Source organism: Pezoporus occidentalis, unplaced genomic scaffold (assembly GCF_034315485.1).
Source record: "Pezoporus occidentalis ecotype Australia unplaced genomic scaffold, CSIRO_AGI_Poc_V1 ctg33, whole genome shotgun sequence".
Taxonomy (NCBI): Eukaryota; Metazoa; Chordata; class Aves; order Psittaciformes; family Psittacidae; genus Pezoporus; species Pezoporus occidentalis.
This window is the reverse complement of record NW_026915268.1, coordinates 5805245-5829652: the sequence shown is the minus strand read 5'-3', so window position 1 is coordinate 5829652 and position 24408 is coordinate 5805245. Positions and strand designations below refer to the sequence as shown.

The following is a 24408-nucleotide window of genomic DNA, read 5'->3' as shown; positions in this document are numbered from 1 at the left end:
CAGCCAGCATTTCCCAGAGAGACTAAATGTGGATCTCAGATGTACTGGATGAAGTTGGGACTCGCAGTTTCCCATTAGCCGCTGCGCTGAAATCCCTCTCCTCCTTAGTGGGCTGCTTGCAGTGACACGCTGTTCTGCTCAGACACACCAGGCTGTAGTTGCCCTGTGGTTCAGGATGTCTGGTCATGTTTTTCCTGTTGGCTCCCTCCATGCATCCTCCATATTTTGTGGTTTAGACTGAGAGGAAAATCCGGGGTCTCCAGCCAAGCTCAGAAGTGCTGGGATGTGGGGCAGGACAAGGCTCCAGCTCTGTCTGGACTTGCAAAAGTCTCAGGCTGGGAGGACACACCTGGCAGCTGGGGTTACCCAGCATGGGGATAGAGCTCTCCTCCTTGAGAGCCTGTCCTGGGTTCAGCAGTAGCACTCATTTTTCCCCTTCTTGGTAGCTGGTGCAGTGCAGTGTTTTGACTTTCAGCTTGGGAACAGAGCTGATAGTGATGTTTAGGTTTGGCCAAGGACTTTGTGAGCCTCATGCTCTGCCAGGGAGGAGGGGAAGCCGGGAGGAAGCAGAGACAGGACACCTGACCCAAACTGACCAAAGAGGTATTCCATACCACAGCACGTCATGCCCAGGATGTAACTGGGAGTGAGCCGGAAGGGCTGGGAGACTGCAGGGTTGGAGGAGGTATCGGTCGGAGCTTGGTCGGGCTGGGGGGGGGCGAGTTATCGGTCGGCTGGTGGTGAGATGATGTATTCTCTTCCCTTGTTATTTCCTTTATCATTATTATCATTGGTGGTAGCAGTAGTGATTTGTGTTATACCTTAGTTACTAAACTGTTCTTATCTCAACCCGTGGGAGTTGCATTCTTTTCGATTCTCCTCTCCGTCCCTCCGAGAGCAGGGGGAGGGCAAGAAAAGGGGGGGAAGTGAGCGAACGAATTACCTGACTGGGTTTAAACCACGACAGTTCTTTTTGGCGCCCAACGTGGGGCACGAAGGGTTGAGATAACGACAGATTTGACTGGATTAATAGTCACTCGTCACAATGCTGATTTATTGGCTCTCAGAGTTGTTTCGCTTGATCTCACAGCTTCAGAATGTTGTAACTTACGTAGAGCCGGTATTTGCTGTGTTAGTGTTTATCAAGTATGGGGCCTGGGCTAAGGTTCTTATCTCACTGTGCTTTATGGCAATGGCTTGTAATACGGGCGGGCTCCAGCAGCAGGGTGGGACGGACGTGGCCGTGGACTTGTACCTGGCCGTCCGGCTGCTCTTCACCGCCCTGGCCCTCACCCTACTCTCCATCTTCGTGAGGCTGCGGGGAGCCGAGGGGGAGCGGCCCCGGGAGCCGGCGGCAGCCGAACCGGCCCGGGAGAGCGGCCCCGGGGACCAAGGGGCGGCGGGAGCGGGGCCAGAGGCCGCGAGGGGACGGCTGCCGGTGGAGGAGGTCGGGGCGGTCGAGGAGCAGAAAGAAGGGGCTGCCGAGCAGCGGGAGAAGGCGGCGGAGGAGCCGAGCCCCGCGGAGGAGCCGAGCCCCGCGGCCGAACCGAGCCCCGCGACGGCCGAGAGCGTTTCCCGGAAGCCGCCCGCCGAGCCCCAGGAGGATGCAGGAGACCAGGCAGCATTTCCCAGCAAGGCAGAGGAGGAAGAGCTGGACTCAGGAAAAGAGAAGCTGGCGGTGGGAGAGCCGGCAAGCACAGCAGCTACACCAGCCCCAGTGACAAGTACAGCAGCTACACCAGCCCCAGTGACAAGTACAGCAGCTACACCAGCCCCAGTGACAAGCACAGCAGCTACACCAGCCCCAGTGACAAGTACAGCAGCTACACCAGCCCCAGTGACAAGTACAGCAGCTACACCAGCCCCAGTGACAAGCACAGCAGCTACACCAGCCCCAGTGACAAGTACAGCAGCTACACCAGCCCCAGTGACAAGCACAGCAGCTACACCAGCCCCAGTGACAAGTACAGCAGCTACACCAGCCCCAGTGACAAGTACAGCAGCTACACCAGCCCCAGTGACAAGCACAGCAGCATCGTTTGAGAGTTCTGAAGGTTTTGAATGGCCTTTGAGTATCCTTGGGACCTGCCTGCTGATTGTGATGGGGATCAGCATGTTGGCACACACACAGACTGTGTTCTACCCACAACCATTTTGTCTGATCTCAAAAGTTAAGCAGAGTCAGGTTTGGGTCTTGTCTGGGGTTAGACGAGGATATGGGGGGACCAAGAGGTTTTCCCCAAGGCTGGACAGCCAGGAGTGGCAGGGTGTGTGGGACAGTATGGGCAAGTATCTAGTCCACTGGGCCCCTCCAGTGCTTTGGAAGCATCGGAGATGGAAGGCAGCTGTATGGAATCCCCAGCAACAAGTTGCAGAAACTGCTGAAGGGGACAGTGAATTATTTTAAGCCTGGTGGGCCCATGGCACTTCAGGCCATCAGAGCAGAGATGCAACATAGAGATGGACTCATGATCGAGGGGTGGATTTAGCAATGGACACTATTGCCCAGGTTATTCACGAGTGTGAACACTGCACACAGTCTCTCCTGCTCTGGAAGACTGTTACAAGAGATGGAGCCTGACATCATGGACCAGATGGATTCAGCAGCTTTATAGCTACTGGTCCATGCACTTAGATAAGAGTGATGGTATATTGAAAATGTGGGATCTGAGCATGACGTGAATGGTATGGAATAAGGGGTGGATAATGTCCTGGGTTCAGCAGTAGCACTCATTTTTCCCCTTCTTGGTAGCTGGTGCAGTGCAGTGTTTTGACTTTCAGCTTGGGAACAGAGCTGATAGTGATGTTTAGGTTTGGCCAAGGACTTTGTGAGCCTCATGCTCTGCCAGGGAGGAGGGGAGGCCAGGAGGAAGCAGAGACAGGACACCTGACCCAAACTGACCAAAGAGGTATTCCATACCACAGCACGTCATGCCCAGGAGGTAACTGGGAGTGAGCCGGAAGGGCTGGGAGACTGCAGGGTTGGAGGAGGTATCGGTCGGAGCTTGGTCGGGCTGGGGGGGGGCGAGTTATCGGTCGGCTGGTGGTGAGATGATGTATTCTCTTCCCTTGTTATTTCCTTTATCATTATTATCATTGGTGGTAGCAGTAGTGATTTGTGTTATACCTTAGTTACTAAACTGTTCTTATCTCAACCCGTGGGAGTTGCATTCTTTTCGATTCTCCTCTCCGTCCCTCCGAGAGCAGGGGGAGGGCAAGAAAAGGGGGGGGAAGTGAGCGAACGAATTACCTGACTGGGTTTAAACCACGACAGAGCCTCAGCCTCTGGACACAGCACCAAGTAGTGCACAACGCCACAACCAGCACAGTGCCGAGGCTCACCCTGCTCCCAGCCAGTGGGTGCCTGGCCCTGGGCAAAACCAGGTACAGGGGTCCATGGCCACAGCCCTTCCCTGTGGACAGCAGTGGCCACACAGCCCCCAGGACACCCCAGCAGTTCACAGGCACTGGGGTGATGGGGGGGGGTCGTGCTGCTGCTGCTTTTCAGAGCCTCTTGCAGGGCTGCACCTCGGGCGGTGGCACCAGGAGTTTGTGCTCTTGCTGCCAAGGATCCCTCTCTCCTCAGCTCGGGATGTCCCCAGGCTCTGTGGTGGCTGGTACATCCCATGCAGTGCTCAGTCTGTCCCACTCCTCTGCTCCCCTCCTCAGCAGCTAGGGAATGGCCTGTGATGGGAATTGGTAATTGTGTATTTGAGGAACCTATGTGGTTTCCCTGCTCGAGCACTGCCCTGATGCCTGTATTACAGCTTGTATCCCTCACGCTCTGATTTGTCACATCCCTGCCCAGACAATTTGTGCTGTGTGTGATTATGGTGCTTTTCCAGGGCTGGATATTAACATTAGTGAAGAAGGACCTGGTGCAAGGAGCATATTGGGCTTACTAAGCGTGTGAAGCAGCTGAGGACCAGAAGGACAGACACCCTGGAGCACTTGGGTGGCATCCCTGCCAACCCACCCTCACCCCACCATTCCTGGTACCTGCTGGAGGTGAACAGCCAGACCACAGAACACCAATGACCCTGCCTGCGTGGGGCACCCCAACCAACTCGACTTTAACCCACAGAAGCATCACGTGGGAATGTGCATTTCTCCTTGTTATGATAGCAATAGTTCCAGTCTCATGGCAGTGACCTTCCCTGTGAGGGTGCTGAGGCGCTGGCACAGGGTGCCCAGAGAAGCTGTGGCTGCCCCATCCCTGGCAGTGTTCAAGGCCAGGTTGGACACAGGGGCTTGGAGCAAGCTGCTCTAGTGGAAGGTGTCCCTGCCTGTGGCAGGGGTTGGAGCTGGATGAGCTTTAAGGTCCCTTCCAACCCAAACCAGTTTGGGATTCACAGTCCTTCACCACCCTGGATGCCAGAGCAGACGGGCACTGTTATCTCGGTGCTGGTGGTAGGGAAATGGGGGCAGAGAGAAGGTGCTGGTGCAAGGCTACAAGCAGCTCTCCTGCTCCTGGCCAGGATGCTGTTGCTGCAGCCACTCACATTAGAGACTGGGGAACGTTTCCGCTGCTCAACTCAGAAACACCAAAACAGGCTCTGCCTGTGCTTGCCCGAGGCCATGCGTGCTTGTGAGCAGTCGCATGCCGCAAAAGGGCAGAGAGCACCGTCCCCAAACCATGTCAGTGAGCACCAGAACAGAGCTGGCTCCGAAGGCAAATAGAGCAGGCTGAAAAGAAGGAACATAATGATGTCAGTGCAAATTCAGGCTGAAATGATGTGAGTGAAATCTCCAAAGATGCGATGCCAAGCAAAATAAAACCCAGCAAAACATCCGAAAACCAAACTGCAACAAATAACATAAAGGGGGTGGGGGGGAAGTAGCAGGAAAGCGCTAATAATGTGGAACAGGCAGAAGAAAACGCAGGCGATTGGCAGAGGCGAGTGGCTGCAAACCAGGTGGTGCAGATCCCAAGGCCAGGCAGGAGAAAACCCAGAGGAGATGACGGGCGGTGCGAGGCAGAGACGGGGCCGCGCGGAGGCACCGCGGGCTGGCAGTGACTTGCAAACCAAACAGCGATTCAAGGGCAGGAGGAAGCTCCTCCGGAGAGCTGGAGGCAGACTGCAAAGCAGAGCGGGGCTGTGCCGAGCACACACAGCCAGGGCTCCTGGGGTGGCAGCTGGTAGAGGTGGATCGACACGCAGTGATGGAGAGCAGAGCTGTGGGGACAGGGACCTGGCTCCATGCGTGCTGCGGCATCGTGGCTCCCAGGACATGGCTTTGAGAGGTGCCTTGAGGGGCTGCCAGCGTGGCACCCATCCCCACTGCAGCCACCACGCTGCAGATGGGGAAACTGAGGCACGGGGCAAGCAGGCAGCATGTCTTTCAGGTGCCCTCCTGGACGTTATCCCAACCCTGCTGTCATCCCAGCGCCAGGATGGGAATGGGAGCATAGCCCAGGTACAGCCCTAACATCACTGTCCTGTCCCTGCCACTCGCTCCCTTGGCTCTCCTCTAGACCCCCACTTGCCTTTTCTTGTAACTGAAAAGGCAAATTACAGAGCAAACCTTGATTTCAGTATTTTGCCCTATAAAAGGCACCAGTAAGCACTGGCCCGAGGTCAGGCAGCACTGGGGAGGTGGGAAGGGCAGCGTGGATGCTGGAGCCGGCTCCGAACACTGCTTCCCGCAGTGCTCCTGCCGCGCAGGCAGCCCTCCCCAGCACAAAGCCCTGGATGTTAAATTCATGCTGCATGCCTTACAATAAATGGAGCTGCAGAGACAATAGCAACCCTGGTACATTTAGTACATAAAGAACTTTAAAATATCAGTACTGTGGAAGGGAAATCTCTGTCATTTCACTGCAGTACTTTTCCATCAACACTGAGTGCTGCCTGTCCTATGTTTTGTGGCTGAGCAGGGAGGGATATGGTGTGCAGGCAGGGAGAGATATAATGTGCAGGCAGGGAGGGATGGATGTGAGGCAGGGAGGGATGTGACATGCAGGCAGGGAGGAATGTGATGTGCAGGCAGGGAAGGATGTGATGTGCAGGTAGGAGGAAGGCAGAGCTTGCACAGGTAGGGCCAGGCTGTTTCTGTGCAACCTGGGCACATGGTTTCATCTTTCACCAGCTTCATCTGGGTTTATGCTGGGCTGGTTTTGCTCTATCACCCTGTAAGGAGATGGGAAGAAACCCTCACCCCACAGGCAAGAGGGATTTGAGCCTTTTCTGGCTTGAAGCAGCAAATATACCAGTTTTCCTTTTAATTTCATCAGGAAATCTTTGCTCTTGAAGGCTGAGTGACAGTGTGAAAGCCGAGAAGCCACCTGGGAGGGATCTGAACTGATACAAACAAAGCCCAAGAGAAGTTTCTCCTCCCGTCCATTTTCTTCCTATCCTGTCACTGTCTGGACCCTTGGTCCAGCCCTTCCCACCCCATCCCCTGCCTCTTGACCTCCTCGCTATGGGGACAGACTCAGAATAGAGCTACCAAAGCCATTAGTCATGCAGGGAACGTCACCCTGCAGCAGGATCCATCCCTCCTCTGTAAATAACTCCTTCCTGCAACCTCAGTTGGAGGATTATTTATACCTGGTATAAATCAGCCCAAGCAGGAGAGTGACAGAAGCCACGATGCTCCGGAGCACGCCTCAGATGGGGGGCACTGTTCTCCATGGGGAGATGTGATGGGGTGGCTCTGGGTTGGAAACCCTCTGGGCCAGCCCTTGGGTCTTTGGCACTGGGGCTGAGCCTGCTGGGATCAATGCTCTGAAGGAAAAGCCTCTTGTGCTGCCAGGCTTCCCAGAGCCCCACTGCCAGGTTTAAGCTGGGTCTGAGGCTTCAGGGGTGCATGTGTGCCCAAGGATCCCTCCAGTGCTGGCATTGCCAGGTCCCCCCACCCCGCGCCATTTGGGGGCTGCTGCTGGGGTCTCTGCTGGGGTTCGGAATCAGCGCTGCCTCTCAGTGCCTCAAGTTTCATCCCCATGGGTCCCTCTGTGCCCAGAGGAGCTGCTCTTTAGGTGGCCATAGGTAGCTGTTACAGCAGCCAGGGAAGGGTCCGGTGCAGCAACATTTAACAGCTAGAAGCTCCTTCCTTTTAAATGTTGTGCATTGAAGCTTCTATACACCAGTGGCTTCTACAAATTAAAAAATATAAGTGCAAGAAGAAGGCTAAGTATGTCAATGGTGAGAAGCCCATTTAGCCTCTCACAGACATCTATATCCCGGAGCAGTTTCTCGGTGAGCAGTCTGCGTTTCATTACGAGCAGAGTGGACATGTGCTGGCAAAATCCATCCTTTGTTTATTCCTCCCATGGCCGAGGCATTAAGCAGCCTTCCCATCCTTTTACAGCAGCCTCCCAGCAAATCAACCCACTCCACGGCCCATTAAAGCCTTTAATCAGCCACCTCGGTGACTCACAGCAGCCAAAACACAAACAAACCCCACCAAGGCTTTAGGGCCCAGCACCAGGCATTCAGGAGTGAAGCCTGGGTTTGGTGTGATGGGGGTCCCGGCAATGACTCAGTGCAGCCTCGTCCCTGTGTGCAGGGGGGAAGATGCTCCCCAAGCACTTGCCAGAAGAGCACATCCTCTGTGGATCCATGCTGGGACCAGGTATGGAAGGGGCTGTGGACAAGCTTCTCCCCCAGGAGCAAACCCTGTGGCATGGGGCTTGGGAATGTCCCACTGATGCCAACTGGTAGGGATGGAGATTGGGCAGGAATAGGCAGTTTCACAGGGCTACATCCCACAGGGATTTGGGTCTCCTGTTTCCAAGCTCCCAAGTAGAAAGAGATGGAGAGGCTCAGACTGGCAGGGATGGGACCCAGCCCCAGCCACTGCAGGGGCAGCAGGAGCCTGACTGTCTTCTGCAGCAAGTATGGGAGAGGTGGGAGCAGCGGCATGGCTGCATCCCACCCAAGTGTGGTTGCACTTGTCCCCAGCTGACAGCAGGGCACCAGGTAAGTAAGAGCCAGCACACGCTGATGCTTTACACCATGATGCTTCCCAGAGCCTGGACCCTCTGCCCCAAACAAGCAGTCTAACTAGAGCCTGTGGCACCAGGACTGTGAGCACACAGCTATAGGCCAAGGAGGGGTGGTTGGGTTTAATCAGCCCTCCATGCTGAAGGATTAACAACAGCAATCTTGTTTGAAGCCAACCTCCAGATGATACAACATAATAAGACATATAACAGCCTCTTGGAAAAAGGAAAGTTATAGTTCCCACAGCAACTGTAACTCAGCTGTATTACACATGTATCTATATTAAGGCATAAATTTAACAACATATATTTTAATGCAAAATACCAGCAATGCACACAGGGACAAATAACAGTGGTTGAGGGATCCATAAGATCTGGCTCTCACCACTTCCCGCTGCTTGGATCTCACCAGCAGCAGCACGGTGAGGAAGATGAAGCCGTCGCGGTTGTGAACCATCTTCCTCCCAATCCCATGTTTTGGCACCAGAGTCACTGCAGGGACACGGAGCTAGACTTGTCTGCATGCACAGACGCCCCCATCCATGCACCTACACGCACTGATGTGGCAGGATGTATGGAAAAGCTGTACAGCCTAACAGCACATCTCCCAGGGCACCAACAAGCGCGCCTGGATGCGGCAAGGATTCCTCCTGTTGCTCATCAGGCTGAATGCAGATTGAGATCCTTTCAGCAGATTTCTGGGTGGGTTTTTTTAACTATCTAGTGGAATTGCACCACAGGGACATAATTCTCTATTACAGTTTATGAAATGGCTCAAACCCATGTCGTTTAGGCTCATTTTGCCAGCCGCCTTCCGGCCGCCAGCAGCAAAGCATGTGCGATGCTTTCCCTTTTAATGCCTCACAGGTTGCTCCTGACGACTTGCAGGGGATAATTGCAACTGCAGTAACAGAAAACACTGTGTGGGCAAGCGCTGATCTGGTCACTGCCTCTCCTGGTCCCCTGCAAATGGAGTTCCCCCGCTCTGGTCCCCTGCAGAGGGAGTGATGCAGCCAGTGGAATGCCTGCGCCATTGCTGCTTTTCCTCCCAGCCACCCAAATCCCATCCTGGAGGAAGCAATTCCAGCTGGGAAAAGAAGGGATTAATGCACACCATAAAAGTACCTGAGAGGCTCTGAGCATCAGGTCCTGATGGGCACAGCTGTGCTCAGGGCTCCTCATGCTGGGGTGGGTGGGTGCTAAGAAGGTTGGAGCAGACTCACTGGGGACCTTCCCTCTTTGCTTTAAGCTGAGACCCTTAGCTGAGCTATGGGGTGGTTGTGTTATGTGCTTTATTAGCCTTGCTTTGTGGTATGGTCTCCAGGCTTGTTCTGTGTCCTGCTGATCCCCAGGCTGTGGCTGGTGCTACCATTTGGCTGGCTCTACTCACCTCCAACAGGTACCATGGGTGTGCACCTTGTGAGGGGCTCCGCTGCTCTGGGGGGGGCTGGTGCTGCAACATGGAGATGCCTGCTTCCTCTGTTGGTAGGGTTTTATGCCTATGTCTTAGCTCTCTGTGGCTTTATATCATTCTGACACTGCAATAACAGGAGCTGAACTATTGGCTGCAGTTATGGCTGATGTTGCCTGAGTGTCTGTGGTATAAGCACCTACATTTGCACTTAAATTAGTTTGCTTAATTGCATTGTCCCCTATATGGCTGTGTTATGGGGAGGGCTGGTCTGTGCTATAATGCTTTGCCGCATTGCCAAGTTCTCTCGTGAGACCCAGCAGGGAGGCAGAGCTGGGACCTCCACAAGTCTGAATCCTGCTCTGCCCAGTTTAAAAATACATAGATACACATATGCCGTGTTTACAAAGCAATCCCAGCTAATCTCTCCATCTAGCCAAGGCTGCAGGATGCCCTTTCAGCAGGGATTTGTGGAGTTATTTCCTAAGAATGCATTACCTGGGGTTTTGGATGAATTATGTAGGTCCTTGTTCAGCAAGTTACTTACAAATGTCGAACCTTCAACCACTGAACTCAATGGATCTGCTTGTGTACTTAAAGTTAGGCATAGGCTTAAGTGCTCCAGTAAATCAGGGCCTTATAGCCTAATCTGGCACTCCTAATAAGGTCTGCTGATATAAATAGCAAACGGTATTGACCCAAGGGTGTGCTTGCCTTGGTCAGTGCTGCATCCTGCAAGACAAACGCTGATGGTGGTGGCAATGAAACCAAACTGTGCGGCTCCACACCGGGTGTCCTCAGCAGATACAAGGCACAGCACCCCCCTTCCAGCAAACCCCGGGTAACCTCAGGGGTGCTGGAGCTCCTGCCTGTGGGTCTGTGCTTTGCAGTCCTGGGGGGCTCTCAGTTTCTCCTCCTTCCACCCCAGAGGTGATGGATGCTGCTGCTGGCTGCGTGCGATCTGGCTGTCCCCAGGGAGGTCCCATGTGCTGTACAGCGCCGTTCCGCTGCCAAGGAGGAGGATGGGGCTCTCCAGGACAGGGTTCGGTGCCAGAGCTGGGCAGATGTGCTGCAGAGCCCTTCGGCAAAGCTGCCCGGAGGAAAATCCCAGCTCTGCTCCCTGCAAAGCCCCACTACGAGGGTGCCCACAGATGGGTCCCCCTGAGCGCCGCTGGCCCCAGTTTGGCTGGTGCTGGAGGAGGGGATTCCTGGGATCACTCAAAGGTGTGCAGAGCCACCCCAGCCACCCAGGCAGATTCGCTCCTGAAGGCTGAGCTGAATAAATGGGAAGTGCCATAGATGTCCCTTGGATGTTCCTGGCTCAAGGCCCTCAGTGGAGCCAGGTACGCAGCTCTGCCCAGTCAATGGGGGCAAGATGTGGAATTCTTTGATCTCGTTAAAAGGGATTTTTAGGTGATTATTTTATGTTGGGGTTTTTTGGCTTACACATATGCACAGCACATACGCTGCCCGGGGTGGCAAGGGCAGAGGCACCCCTCGGAGGAGGAGGGACCCATCTCAGAGCACAGCCCAGAGGCACAGAACAGAGGCAGTGTTTCAGCAAAGATCTAATTAGCAGTTCTAATTAGCCCTGATTTCATTGTCACCTGCAAGTCTCAGCCACTGCTCAGGCAGCACTGCAGAGCTAAAACATCAAGGGCTACATATGGGCAAGGGATCCCTCACGGTAAAAGCACCCTGGGATGGCACAGCTCTCCTTCACCTCTCCACTTCCATGTCCTCCAGTTATTCATCCCAGCTGCAGCGGGCACAGGGGAGCAGGCAGTGAAGAGGAGGAGTGCTAATTAAACCCTTCTCTAACCTCCTCCATGCTTTGGCTGGCAGGGAGCTGCTCAGAGGGGAAGCAAGTGTCATGGTAGAGTAGAAAAATGAGGGCATAGGATAGAGGGGCAATAAAGCGTAAAATCACAGCTGAGCAAAAGAGGACGGAAAACACTTGCAAGCTGCGAGCTTTGCTCTCTATTTTCTCTCTTCCCTGAGAAGTAATGCTCCCAGGTCGCAGCCCAGCCCATCCTTCCTGGCACAGCTTGTCCCATCCAAGAAGCAAGAACCAAGAACAAGTCTTTATCTCAGATCTTCTAAGAAGTGGCGGGAAGAAGCAGCATGGTGGTTGGGATGTCCTTTGGACAACATAGAGCAGGAGAAAGCAAAGCCAAGCTTAAAGCATATAGAGCCGTGTTTATCTTGGTGATAGGGGAGTTGCAGGCGTGGTGCAAAGCAGAGGGAGAGTCTGTGTGCCCTTGGAGAGGTTGGGGAGCTCTGGATGCAGCACTGGGAACCTGCGGGCAGAAGTCTTCATCCTCATCACGCTCCTTTCCCTGCTCCCCAGAGAGGCTCATGCTTCCCATGATTGCTTGGATGAAAACTTGTGAACGAGCCAGCAGCTCTCTTCTTGTCTCTTGTAATTACTGTCCCAGTGTTCTCCTTGAGAGAGACCATCTGCTGCTCCTCCATCACCAGTCATCTTCCCATCACCCCGGCGAAGCCCTTTCCCTGGGGGACATGGGTCATTGTGCTGATGGTGCACCTCCCGAGGTCCCACACTGCTCGTTATGCTCAATCAGATCAAAGGCGGCTGCTCCATCAGCTCATACCAGCCATGCTCTTGGGGGGCTCCCTGGCCCCCCCCAGTCTCATATAGGAGACACTGGCCAAAAAATGAAAAGCCAGGCTGGTGCTGCTCACTATGGGCAAGGGGAGCTGGTGACATGTAAACCCTTGCCCCATCTCTCCATGCCTTGCATGGCTGCTGAGCACACCAAGGCTGCAGCTGTAGGGGAACCCAGGACCTTTCCGAAGTCAGCTCAGGGATGGGATGTCCTGGGGAGGCAGGGGCTGGCTCAGGATGGGCAGCCCATGGTGATTTAATAGGGATCAGCCCAGCGTGGGGTAACTGGGAGCACTGGGGTGACACTGGGTGCTGTTTGGTTGGGTGTAACAGCTGGAAAAAGCAATGGGGTCAGAAACAAGATGCATTTTGGGGAGCTTTGGGACTCCCAAGAGCAGCAGGGCCAAGCTTTGAACCGATGCAGTGATGCGGGCAGGAAGCGGCACAGCGCTCAGCTGCACCGTGGTGCCTGGTGCTATTAGTCTCTTGCTTTTAATCAACAGCAAATGGGTCTCTGGGGGCCTATTCTCTCACTGCAGGATACCAGAAACTTTCATTGAAGTCAATAGAAGTTACTTGTACCCTTAGGCAGGGACTGTGGTCCTGGGAAGTTACTGGGGACCTGTGATTTATGCTGTGTGTCGCAGGCTCGACCAAAGCTAGCGCCTGCCTCTTGGTATAATTCAAAGCTAAATGTACATTTATATAAAAAAAATACAGTAAAACCATCACATTTTATTAGGGGAGGGCATGAAATAAATTTTTACATCGAAGCTTCCAGCAGCCAAAGATGAAACACATCTTCAGGAAAATCACTGCCATGGAGATAGGCTTTCATCCCATCGTATCAGGTGCCTCGTTTGTATTTTTAAGGAAGCTCATTAGAGCATTAAATGATCTGTAAATGGTAAAACATCCTTTTTTTCCAGTGGCTCTGGTGCTGGCCAAGCTTCGAGCCACCACGGAGCTGGGGATGGTGAACATGTGGTCCTGGGCACACAGTGAGCCCTTTGGGGCTTTCTCTCCCTGCAGCCCAATTCCCAGCCTGTCCTCGGAGCCAGGCAAGGGTGCTCGTTGTTTATTCATGCTGGCAATGTCCTCCTAAAAGCCCCTATAAAACTGATTTTCTGTTAATCAAAACGATCATCTACAAAAACACACAGAGAGCTCCTCCAGAATTTATCCCCAGGCTTGAGCTGTGTGTTTATGTCACAGTGCCTGCGGGTGAGCCAGGTGCTGCCCACGAGCATCCTCCATCCCGGCTTGCCCGTGGCTTTGCATTGGCACATCAGCGGTCCCAAGAGCCAAGCACCGTGTGCCCACTCCTTCCAAGCAGACTCCAACCCTCTGGGCTGGGAAACCCGGCTCCTGGCTCTTGCTCCTGTGCTCTCCCCCAGCCCTGCTGTCCTCACTTCATTTGCTTTCATCCAAGAGCTTGCGCCGCTCTCCCCTTGTGAGAGCGTCTGCTCGCCCATCTGCGAGGCTCCAAGAAGGGCTTTGCCGGGCTCCGAGCGGCCCTTCTGCTCCAGCTCCTGCTCTCCCCCCCCAATTCCCACACCACGGCTGTGCGAGGAGATTGTGTGCTGTGAATTCATGATTTTGAAAGACAACCAAGCACATAACATCAGGAAAGCTTAAGCTGTTCCAAGGCCAGAAGTAAAATCTACGCTCGAACTCAAGGAAGTATTTCAGCGCAGTGTTTCAGGTGCTTGAGAGTTGGCAAGGATGGTTTCAGCATTTACAAAGCGCCCTGCATAAAAGAAGAAATAAAATGGTTGGGACAGCAAGAGATGAGTGATTCTGCAGGCATTTGTCCCTTCCTCTAGCAGCATTTCAAGGACATCTGGACTTAGGCAGCTCAGTGAGTGCAGCAGCTCTGAGAGGCACTGGGGGAACCTTCTGTAGCAAGATGAGGGGCATGTCCATAGCAGGATCAGCACCAGTGCAGGGGAAACTCTTTGCAATGAAACCCATGAGTTCCCATTCCTCCCAGTCCAGAGTGTGTGGTCACTGCACCTCCAGGAACCCAGGGCCACCAGCAAGAACCTGGGCAGAGGAAGGGAGGTGATCTGCAAACCCGGGTGATAGCTGCTGTCCTCCATGTGCTGGTTCACAGCGCCCTGCAGTTCATTCCCATGAAAGCTTCCAATTCATTATTTTAGAAGATTTATTTTCACAAATGAGCAGCTTTTAAAAACACCTGAGTGTCCTCATCAGGGCCTTCTGAACTCACCCAAGGCTGGATGGAAAACAAAGGTGTGCGCTTGCTTTGCTTGCACACATACTACATCCTTTCGAAACGAGTAGTGCACGGCAATCATCCCCACCACTGCACAAAACACACTTGCAAATTTGTGAAGTGCTCAATATGTTTTTATGAAGTGTTTCTAACCCTCTTTTTCTTGCGATGAAAGGCTTGGCAGGGGAGAAGCTTACCTGTCCAGAAATTAGCAGGCAAGTTAAAGAGCACATGCAGCCTTACTTATCTTTCTCACTATGTTTAACCCGGCTCATGCCCTTACAGTGCTGGGGGGCAGTAGTGCTGCAGTGGTGTTCCAGGAAGGGAGAATTGGGTGCCAGGCATGAGGCTGGGGCTGGTGAAGCAGCAAACCTCAGTTGCATCGCTTGGGTCCCTGCCCTGCATTTATAACAGGGAGAGGAGAAGCATCGCTGTACCATCGGCTGCTGAAGTGCTGACTGATGGAGCCTGGGAGCAAGGGCAGGATCATTTTAGAACATGACCTGGATCCTGTATTTTTCCAGTGGCTTTTGCTCCCCTGCTCCAGGACACTTGGCCAGGCCCTGAGCAGCCCAGCTTGGGCAGTCTCTGCCATTCAAATACGCTCTGGGGTTCCACACCGTGTGGTCACTGGTGCTGCCCTTTGCAAAGCTCCATTAACTGGCGTGTTAGCCTCTCATTAAAAAGGGGGAAGAGGCTGGAGAAAGGAACCTCAATTAAGAGATGTGAAAGTCAGAGCATCAAGAAAAGCTTTTAATTGAAGAGCAGCCCTGCAGGGAAATGCAAAGGCGAGTCTTGTTTGGCAGTTTTACAGATGGTGAGAATGTCACACTTTCAGGAGAAACGAAAGGGGGGAGAAAAGCTAGCTGAGGAGGTCAGGGGCTTTGAAGAAGTAGGACATGTACAAAAGGAATGAGAGGGAAGGGAGAAATCACTGCTGCGTGGTGGCTTCTGGCTCCCCATTGCAGCCTGCTCTTCCTGGGACCCAGCACTTCCATCCCCTGGCAGGCACTCTGGTTCTGGGTGCAGTGGTGCCCAGCTCAGATAGCATACAGAGAAACCCCATTTACCCTGCTGAGTGTGTGTGACTCCACAGGACCTTCCCCTTTTTATATATATACTATATACTTATATAGATACACTCTGGTCTCTATATAAACCAGACCACCCCTGCAGTCCTGATCCAGCTCTGGGGCAACAGCACAAGAGGGACATGGAGCTGTTGGAGTGAGTCCAGAGGAGGCCATGGAGATGCTGCGAGGGCTGGAGCAGCTCTGCTCTGGAGCCAGGCTGAGAGAGCTGGGCTGGGTCAGCCTGGACAAGAGAAGGCTCCTGAAGGGGAGACCTCAGAGCAGCTCCAGTGCCTAAAGGGGCTGCAGGAAACCTGGAGAGGGGCTTTGGACAAGGGCCTGTAGGGACAGGCCAAGGGGAATGGCTTTAACCTGCCAGAGGGGAGACTGAGATGAGCTCTTAGGCAGAAGCTCTTCCCTGTGAGGGTGCTGAGGCGCTGGCACAGGGTGCCCAGAGAAGCTGTGGCTGCCCCATCCCTGGCAGTGTTCAAGGCCAGGTTGGACACAGGGGCTTGGAGCAAGCTGCTCCAGTGGAAGGTGTCCCTGCCCGTGGCAGGGGTTGGAACTCGATGAGCTTTAAGGTCCTTTCCCACACAAACCAGGCTGGGATTCTATTTAACTCAAAATGTGGAGGAGAAATCGTGTCTCTTATTAATATCATGCAATATTGGCGTGGCAGCCCCAGCCAGCTTGCCGTACCTGCCCAGATGCTGAAGGGGCAGAGGTCCAAGGGAGCAGGACCGCTGATACAGCCCTGCAGTTTTTCTCTTCCTTATTTTCATTTGACTTTCTTCCCCTCTTTCCCCTCTTTCCTCTTTTATCATTCAAGCTGTGCTTTTTTATTGCCACCATCCTGTCACAGGGGGCTCACCCCAAGTGAGCAAATGGAGCCATCAGCAGCATTTTGCACTGAAACATCTTCCACATCTCCCTAATTTATAACCTGGAGGAACAATTAAAGTCAGGTTTGAATCCCTTTCTCTCCTTAGGGAATCCATCCACAAAGCTCCTTCCCTTTGCAAACAGAGTGGGAATATCTCAGATAATTCAGTATTTTGCCATTGATGGATTTTGCTGAGCTCTTTCCAGAAAAATTAACATTTTATTTTCTTTTTTTGGATGAACTCTCTGCACTACCCCATCCCTGTCCTCTCTCATGCACAGAGCACAAAGCCAGCACAGGCTCACTACTGGAAAGCACCTGGAGGAGCGCAAGGAATGGCTCGACCCCAGCTTAGTAGGTCTCCAGAACATAAATACTCCCAGAGGAGGGGATTGCAGCCATGAAGGTCCTGTAGCTCTTGAGATTCACCTGGTTTTCATCTCGGCTCCAACTTAGTGGGAAGAGTCAGCTGTCATTCTCATTAGGAAGATGCTTCTCTGGAGGTCCACCTCACAGGGAGCAGGTGGAAACCATGGAGCTGAAATGGAGGGGGAGCTCCCTTTGGCAGCACCTATACCCAGGGCTGAGTTTTCATTAATACCTTAGGGTATTAATGCTTCTTTGTAGGCAAAAGCATTGATAAAACCAGGATGTTTTGCCAATCTGATCCCATACTGAGAGCCATGAGATCAGCAGAGGGCTGTGAAGACTAGCACTGAAATCACAGGGCAGGCTGGGAGCCATATCCAGTGCTGGATTTGTGGCAAGTCCCATTTTAAGTCATCTTTTCCCCAAAAGCCTTTTCTAGGTTTAATGCTCCTTAAATCAAAGGATGAGACCTTCACAGCTGACCAAGACTAACCAGTCTGCTCTCAGCTTCCAGGTGGCACATGCATACAAGATGCTGGGGAGTTAGCAAAAGTGAGTAGCTTGGCACAGGGAATAAACACAAGAAACTTCAGTCCTTGTTGGGAAAAAGAAGAGAGAGAACCTGGTGCCTTGAATTATTTGTGATGAATTAATTATGCCAGAAAAGGATGACGGAGGATAGGAACAGCAGTCAAAATTTCCTGCCTTGTTCCACCTACACAGCTTTCTTAGATCCACTCAAAATTAATGTGGTGTTCAAAACCAAAACCTCGCAAGTGCCGCCTGCCTCTGAGCCTAAACAGGCTTTGATTTACTACCCTGTCCAGTGGTTCTGTGCCTCATTTTCTTGCATCTCTCCAAGATGTGAACCAGGTGGGAATTGACAGGTTTGATGGTCCAAGGTCCCACTTCTTCAGGGTGGTGACAGCTCTCCCTAGATGATGCTGAACACTTGAAGATGAGACAGAGCTTTCATCATGCAAGACCAGCCTAGAACTAATGGTGTCATAGGAAACCAGAAAGCAAAATGCAAAGCAGATGGTGGGAGAGGAAGATGAGGCACAAATACTATGAGCACAAAGACTATGAGCTGAGAGCCCCTGGGGATGTTTGGGGTTGTGAGATGTGATGCCAGGAAGGAGCATCTCCCATCAGAATTGAGCTGAAGCTCCCTGAAGCCCTGAGGAGGTTTGTCCATGCTCAGCCCCTCGGGATGGGCACTGGAGAAATCTCTTTCCAGGTACTTGCTGGATTTACACAGCTCTAAGATCTGCTTTCCCATGAGACTTCCCACTGAATCTTGCACATCCCAGGGGGCTGCAGAGCACCCACCAAGCGCTGCTGTGTGTAGGCTAAGCTAAATCCAGAAGCACACAGGGTATTCCCCATGGGGGGTGTGCATTACCTGCTCTTGTGCACACAGCAGCTCCTGTTCAAGCAGGGATGAAAACCCTGCTGGGGTCAGCACACCTTTAATTAATGGCAGTTCTGCAGAACACACCATGTGTCCAGAATGACCCTGTGAAGAACTGAGGCATGCTCCCTCCATCAGGCTTTTTAATCACATGCATCAGGATTTATGGAGACATCCAGGCTGTATTTTCTGAGCTTTAGGAGGCTCTTTCTATTACAAATCCATGGATTTTTATGCATTGGGTAATGGATTTCTGATGGAATTTTGGAACTGGAAAGAAGCCACCAGCAGGGACCCTTCAGGGCATCACTCTTGGCACCTAAAGAAGGAAAAAAAAGGAGAGGGAAAATCTTAATGAAAATATGTATTTGTATAAACAATCAACGGAGATCGTGTTTGTGTGTTAAACAACCACCTTGAAATTGGTCTGTCTCAAAGGACTGAGCAATTGCAGACTACCTTAGCATGAATGATTTATGACATTCATGAACTTGGCAACTGCATCAGTTTTCCTAAACCTGGCAGCAAACACCACCTGCATATTAAGTGAAGATTTATGATTTATAAAACTCACCTCATTATGCAGAGGAACATGAATTGTCTTATGTGTGCAGTCTATAACTCCTGGGACAGATGAAAAGGCAGCTATGACACACGATTTATGTGTTCTTGCTGCTGAAGTTGGTGAGGAAAAAATTGGGAGAATAACTAGGTCTTTGAGTTGGGTATCTTCAAAACTGCCCACATCCCTCTCCCTTCCCCCCCAGAATGATGTTGTGGCTGAAATTGCCTGCTTTTTGGAAGGGAAAGAGGAAAAAAAAAGCCTTGCAAAGATGAATTGTGGAGGTCATTTGAATTACTGTGCTAAATGATGCTCTCCCTCCAACAAACACAGGGATAGGAAGCATCCGAGATGCCTCCACGGAAATAACACACTCGCTGTTGAGCTCATTGCTCGTATTTTTCCCTACTCTGTCCTTTGCTGATCTTTCTCACTCAAGGACACAAGCTCCTGGCTTCAAGGAGTGGAGAGTTTTGGCCTCAAAGAGACCAAAGTGTGGCATGAGGATAGGTGGGGAGCTCATGTACCCCAGAAAGGACTGAAGCAGAAAGCACATGACCCCACGGTACAGGTGGTTTTGGGTCAGGATAGCATTTGAAAGGCTTGAAAACAGGCAGGGCTGAGGGACTGAAAAACAAGTGCCGTGATCCATGGCGAAAATGCCCCCGGGCAGAATTTACCCCTGATCTACCACATGAGAATGAGTGAACTGTGATTTGTGTTTCCTCATTTGCTCACAAAAGAAGCACCCAGAGAGCAGATGCTGGTACAGTTTGATAGGTAGTGCTGTCAGGGGGCTGCTGGAGGGCCCTGGAGCCCTCTGACTACTGCTGAGAGCAGGCAAAATCCCAGCCCCAGGTTTCTCCTGCATGTCCAGGGCACTGGAGGATGTGGACATCCCCTCCTTTGCTGCCGTGGTTTGGGCAGGGCTCCCACAGCCTGGACAGGGGTGTCTGTGCTGTCCCACACCCCAGGGATGTGTGTCTGTGGAACAGCTGCTGCAGCAGGGATGGGGACATCAGCACGGGGACATCACTGCTGGGACCAAGGTGTGATGCTCACTTGCCCAACCAACCTCAGGCAGCTCCTGGATCTGGATGCTGGCCCACAGACAGGACATGGGGCTCCCTCCAAACCTCCTAGTATGCAGTAGGGCAGCCACATGTGGGTACATGGGATCCTTCCCTGCGTCCTTGCCAGGGCCATCTCCTTTTGAAGGAAGGGATGTGACCTGTGAGCAGCAGTTTGGAGCGCAGTCATCTGAGCTGGCCCTTCAGCTGTGCAGCATGTTGCTAATTACACCCAGGGGGGTTGGCTTCTCCTGCAGGAGAAAAACATGTGCAGAGACTTTGGGTTTGTAATTGGCTGCAGTGCTATTTAAATCAATTTAAGCTGCCCCCATGCCCAGCCTGTCTGCTTGTGCCCAGGCTGTGCTGCAGTTGTCTGTGCAGGAATTGGCCTCAGGAAATGAGCTGGGGAATGCCACCCTGGCAAAAGGCAAAGGGGCAGAGAGCCCTCAGCAGCCCAGGTCCCCTCAGATAAGTGGGGCTGTGGGAGCTCACAGAGATCAAGACATGGAGATCTTGGATAGTGTCCTCCTTCAGCAATGAAGGGGTTGGTCTGTGCCCATGTTGTACCCTGGCATTATGGGGAGCCCGGGCTGAGCAGAAGGGGAGGCACTGGAGCTGGATGCAGTCAGGATGTGTTCTGCTGCTTGGGGGGACACAATTTGCTGTTTATTTTCTGCAGTAAAAACCTGCACTGAAGCTCTTGAAGATATACGTTGGTGCTACTGGCAAAGGATGGAGTCAGGAATGTGAACAATTTTATGTTTTCCTCCCTCATTGTCTTATTGCCAAGGCAGCAGAGAAGGAGCATTTCTTCTTTCGAAGCATAAATCAGGGATTTTTCTCCTCCAAATGTTGCCCTTTTGTCTTGTGAGGCTGATTTTAAATTGAAATTATTGTAACTGGATGTATTAAATAAACTGCAGGCTCTACCTGGTCCGGGTGTGTTGGCAGCAGCTGATCCAACAGGAGCTTCCTGGCACGGGCCCTAGCAGGCAGGGAAGTCTTTCTCTCCTGGCTCTGTATTCAGTCGGCACAAAGCAAAGTGGGTTTGCACAGAGGAGCTGCACAAGGTTCACAGCATTGTAGTTTACAAAGGAGAGGACATGTACTGAGGAAATAACAAAGGAAATAGCAAGTACGTATCAGTGGAGTGATTTATATTGTTTTCAGAATAAAAAGCTGTATTCTTTCTCAAAAGACAAAGATGCTGCCTCAGGATGTGTGAGCTGGCTGGAGAGTTTTGCATCCCCTGAGCTGCATCAGGAATGGGAAGTGATGATTCTCAGCTGGGGGATAGGAATCCAGACAGCAAGTTAAACTAGCATGGGTAAGAGAACAGCAGGGAACAAGGAACCGGCTCAGAGGGGACAGTGTGGTAACACACCCTCATGATGGTCTGGAGGGAGCACAGAGCACTCCGAGTTCCCACTACTGTAAATTCGGTGACTCTGCAAATACCAGAGAGGGCACAAAGAGCCAGGGGAGGACCGGAGGCAGCGGCAAGGGAGAGATTCATGCCAGCAGAGGCATGTGTGTCGCAGGGGAGTGATCTGTCCAAAGCCATTAATAAGGGAGAAGTTAGGGAAGCAGAAACCTTTGGGTCTCATGCTGGGACGATGGAGGGCATGTTGGAGAGCAGATGAGCCTATTCCAAGACCCCAGACCAGAGCAAAGGAGTGGTGTGTGCTGGAAAACCCTACCACGAGCCAGTGGGAGAGGATGAATCCAGCCTTGCTCAGCAAAGGGCAGAGGGGAGTCTTGTGCAAATACAATGTGAACAGAGTGGTCTGCAGGGGCTTTCCCTCTGAGCTGAGCCCTGTCAGCCTTCCCACCACGGCACAGCTTGGCTACAGGTGACCTTCAAACCAGCCTCTCCTCTTGGCAGGGCTGAAACCAGCCCTCGGAGCCACAGCATCCTTCCCCAAACCAGCCTCTCTTTGTACCTTAGCCACTTCAGATCAGGGTTGAAAGAATTCTGCAGAGAATAGCCTTTGGGAGTTTTAATTTGTAACACACTAACTCCCCTCATTATTATAGTTCCTGGAGGGACCTCAGATCCATAATACGGCAGCTGCAACCATGTAGGGGTGAGATGTGGTTTGCTGCTCCCTGCAGTTGCCTGCATCCTCGGCTGAGTGACAGCTCTGTGCCACATGCATGCAGGAAGGTCTGAGCTGCCTGCACACTCACAGGCAGCCTTCACAACTGCCTCATTGCTGCTTTGTGTGGCTTTTCTGGTTTATCTTGTGATGGTCTCCAGGCTGACGCTTGTTGCCAGCCCCACTGGAAACACAGGAGTGAAACCAGGGAAGCCTGGAAGGATGCTGGGGGTTGACCAGCTCTGTACTGAATGCCCACCCCAAACCCTCACGTTCCTGCTGCAATTCCCCCATGATGATTACCTAGGAAAGCATCTGGCTGGTGGTTCATTACAACACCGGTGTGTATGAACCATTAAACACGCAAGTCAGACACCTGGATCCCTTCCACCCCTGCAAGAGGGATGGCTCATTTGTGCCCTGCTGCCCTCTCCTCACGGCTCCTGTATGCAGCAGCCCACCTTTCCCCTGCCAGCCCTTCCCTAAGCGTTTGGCAGTAACTCTGAATTCAAATAGGACTTTCTCCTCCTGCGCACGGAGCGTGGTGGGACACGGTCTGTGACTCACGCTGACTCAGGGTGCAGGCTGATGCCACGCTGTGTTTGATCCATCACTGCGTTTTATATTAGGCTCCGTTTCAGTGAGCAGGAAAGCCACTGAAGTGCAGCTGTTTTGCAGCTGCCTCGACGAGCCTTTTCACACCGGCCCACCTAAAGTCACCCCATCAGCACTCAGGGTAACTCCAGTGCACTGAGGAGCCAGAGAAGGAGCTGCCCTGCAATCCCTGCTGGTGGGAAATACCAAAGGTGGAGAAGCTAACACAGAGCTCCCCACAGGCCTTGTCCTGCTGCTGGCAGCATTGGGAGATGCCTGCAACATGCTCCTTCCACTGAAAAGTGTATGTATCCTCCGTTTACAGTGACATCCTTCTGAGACACATGCCTACAGAGCTGACAAATGCAGCCAAGTGGCTTGAGGCTTGTAGGAAAAGAGTTACAGCCCCGTTCTGCTCCTACAGGAGTCAAGCAACTGCTCCACTGCTAATCCCTGTGGGAGCAAGGGCAGGACATCCACATGGAGCTGTGTTCGCAGCTGCCAAAGGGCTGCCCCACTGTGATACCAGCCTCTGTGGTGCTTCAAAGCAGCTTCATGTCTGGCAACAATTAACAGGAAGGAAATTAATTGGGTCCCCACAGGGCAGCTCCTTCACACTGTTTCTGTGGCACTGTGCTGCGGGCAGCCAGTGCCTGGTCCTCGCTGCAGATGGTCCCAGAGGAATCCTATTGCCTTGCCCTGCCAGCTCTCCCAGTTCTTCCCTTTCCCTAGGAAGGCTCAAGGGCAGGCAAGTGCAAGGGCAGAGGATGCAGAGCATCCTCTGGGTCACCCAAAGCCAGCAAGCTGGAAGCTCTTGATCTCTTGCAAGGGGTGCTCTGTGTGTCAGCCTGTTGCCTGCACACAAAGGGGTATGGCCATGTATTTAGCCAGCGCTACTGGCTGTGTAGCACAATTTTGGGAGCAGAGGGGAACCCATCTGAGGGGATCCATGTGTGTGGGAGGAGTGGGAAGAGCAGAAGATGCAAAGGACATTGGAAGTGGTGCAGCTGAGGGCAGCAACCAAAGGAAATTTGAGGCCCAAAGCTGTGGCTCTTCGTGAGCAGGAGAGTGTCTCGCATTTGAGGAGTGGAGGCTGAACCTGGCCTTTCATGGGGCATTTGGAGGGCTCTTGCTACCTGCAGTTTGCTGTGCCTGGATGGCAGATACACAGGCACTGACACCTAGAGTGAGCCAGACCCAGGGTGCTGTTCCCAAGGCTGCTGCAGGTCGTACCTGCATCCTTACAGCAGCCAGGGGAGGGATTTTGTGACCTTAGAGCAGGAGGATTCCCTCCGTCTCGTTTTGCCACCTCTGCAGAGACTGCTGAAGCATTTGCCCGTTGCTTTACCAGTAGCTGTGAAGGGCTGCTTTGCTGCGGGAGGGGACCGCCAGCCCCTCTGGCCTCGGAGATGAAAGGAGGGCAGGGGGGAGTGGCCCAGGCAGAGCCCCCAGAGCCGCTTCTGAGCGCGTTCGTGTTTTAATTGCAGCCCTGCCAACAGTTGGGAGCTGTCAGCGATGTGAATTAAGCTGTCATTCTGCCGGGCTCACGATTCACAGGAGCAGCCTGAAAAGCCGCGCTAGCACGGCTGGCTGCTGCCCCTTCCTGGTGACGGGAGAGGGTGACACTTGCACAAACCCTCCTGCCCTGCTGGATCTGAGCTGGCCCATCCCGGGACTCACTCTTTGCATAAGCAAAGATGCCTGAAGAATGGAGCTCACCTGAGACCTCCCCTGCAGTCCTGATCCAGCTCTGGGGCAACAGCACAAGAGGGATGCGGAGCTGTTGGAGTGAGTCCAGAGGAGGCCACAGAGGTGCTGCAAGGGCTGGAGCAGCTCTGCTCTGGAGCCAGGCTGAGAGAGCTGGGCTGGGTCAGCCTGGAGAAGAGAAGGCTCCTGAAGGGGAGACCTCAGAGCAGCTCCAGTGCCTGAAGGGGCTGCAGGAAACCTGGAGAGGGGCTTTGGACAAGGGCCTGTAGGGACAGGCCAAGGGGAATGGCTTTAACCTGCCAGAGGGGAGACTGAGATGAGCTCTTAGGCAGAAGCTCTTCCCTGTGAGGGTGCTGAGGCGCTGGCACAGGGTGCCCAGAGAAGCTGTGGCTGCCCCATCCCTGGCAGTGTTCAAG

At 52.9% G+C, this 24408-nt stretch overlaps 1 protein-coding gene and 1 long non-coding RNA gene across 2 annotated transcripts in view; both read right to left on the bottom strand.

Annotated features, from left to right (window-relative positions):
• Nucleotides 1-23354, bottom strand: part of CTNNA1 (catenin alpha 1) — a 253319-nt gene extending 229965 nt beyond the window's left edge. The window contains exon 1 of the mRNA XM_062629260.1: nt 23342-23354. The gene's annotated coding sequence lies outside the window, so the exon portion shown is untranslated. The remainder of the gene's footprint in view (nt 1-23341) is intronic.
• On the bottom strand, nt 18091-21510 carry LOC134169079 (uncharacterized). Its single transcript, XR_009966754.1, has 3 exons — nt 20523-21510; nt 19598-19843; nt 18091-18279 (listed from the first exon to the last, which is right to left on the bottom strand). It is a non-coding gene; the product is annotated as an uncharacterized LOC134169079 (long non-coding RNA).
• Nucleotides 23355-24408: the final 1054 nt, after the last annotated feature.